At 35.1% G+C, this 1,548-nt stretch overlaps 1 non-coding gene across 1 annotated transcript; it reads right to left on the minus strand.

The window, feature by feature from the left end:
• Positions 1-312: 312 nt before the first annotated feature.
• On the minus strand, positions 313-420 carry LOC114238387 (U6 spliceosomal RNA). Its single transcript, XR_003623775.1, has one exon. It is a non-coding gene; the product is annotated as a U6 spliceosomal RNA (small nuclear RNA).
• Positions 421-1,548: the final 1,128 nt, after the last annotated feature.

The following is a 1,548-nucleotide window of genomic DNA, read 5'->3' on the forward strand; positions in this document are numbered from 1 at the left end:
CTCATTGTATGTATATCTTTTGCACATGGGCCAATATTTCTTCAAGCTGGGTTTCTGGAAGTGAAGTTGCTGGGGTAAAGGGAATGCGTTTTTTTAAATTGAAGTGTAGTCGATTTACAATGTTGTGTTAGTTTCTGGTGGACAGCAAAGTGATTCAGATACACATACACACACACACACACATATATTCTTTTTCATATTCTTTTCCATTATGGTTTATTACAGGATATTGAATATAGTTCCCTGTGTTAGACAACAGGACCTTGTTGTTTATCTGTTTTGTATATAGTAATCTGTATCTGCTAATCCCCCCCAGACATGGAATGCTTCACGAATTTGCGTGTCATCTTTGTTCAGGGGCCATGCTAATCTTCTCTGTATTGTTCTAATTTTTAGTATATGTGCTGCCGAAGTGAGCCCTAGAATTTATTTCTTAGAAAATTTTAAGTGTAAAGAAAAACTGAATAGAAAGTATAGGTCCCTGAAAATGGTAGACAAGGTTAGAAAGAAACAGCACCTGTTGTGCTCTGAAATTGTAGAATCTTAGAAATAGAAAGGAAGTAGAGATCACTTAGTACAGCTTCTTAACTCAAATCATGAATCCCTTCTCTGTTGCCTGTCTTCGGTGGGTCTATAGCTTAGATCTACAGTAGGAATGGGAAACCAGCTCTTGTTGAAGTGGCCTTTCCCATCAATGGGTGGCACTAGTTGTTCAAAAGGCTTTCCTTAAGCTAAACCTGAACTTTTCCTTTTAAGAACTTCTATCTGTAGGCTCTAGTTTTGCCCTTTCATTTTGTAAAGAATACAGCTGCCATGCTGCCTCTAATAGTACTCCCTTCTATGCTACTCTACTATATTCTAGACTAAAAAAAAAAACACAAAAAAACTCTTGACATTTTATATTTGTTATATGGTTTTTAGGTTCCTCACAACCTTGCTTACACTCTATGAAAATACACTCGTGCCTATTAAAGTAACTCTTTTTCTTTACTTATTGTTATTATCATTTGTGATAAGAACACTTAACATAAGACCTACCATTGTAGCAAAATTTTAAGTATACAATACAGTGTTGTGAACTCTAGGCACTATGATGTGCTGTAGTTCTCTAGGACATATTCATCATTTCATCATTTTATCAACTGAAATATTGTGTCATTTGACTAATACCTCCCTGTTCCTCTCTTCTCCCAGCCCCTGGCAACCACATTCTGCTCTCTGCTTCTATAAGTTTGACTATTTTAGATTCCTTATATAAATGATATTATGTAGTATTTGTCCTTCTGTGTCTGGCTTATTTCACTTAGCCTACTGTCCTCCAGACTCATCCATGTTGTCCCCCAAATGGCATGATTTCCTTCTTTTTTAAAGGCTGAATAATATTCCATTGTATGTATATATACCACCTTTTCTTAATCTATTTATCTGTTGATGAATAGATTTAGGCAATTTATTTAGGCAATAAAAGCAAAAATAGACAAATGGGACTACATCAAACTAAAAAACTACTGCAAAGCAAAGAAAAAAGTCAACAAAATGAAAAGGCAA

This window comes from Balaenoptera acutorostrata, chromosome 18 (genome assembly GCF_949987535.1).
Source record: "Balaenoptera acutorostrata chromosome 18, mBalAcu1.1, whole genome shotgun sequence".
Classification (NCBI taxonomy): domain Eukaryota; kingdom Metazoa; phylum Chordata; class Mammalia; order Artiodactyla; family Balaenopteridae; genus Balaenoptera; species Balaenoptera acutorostrata.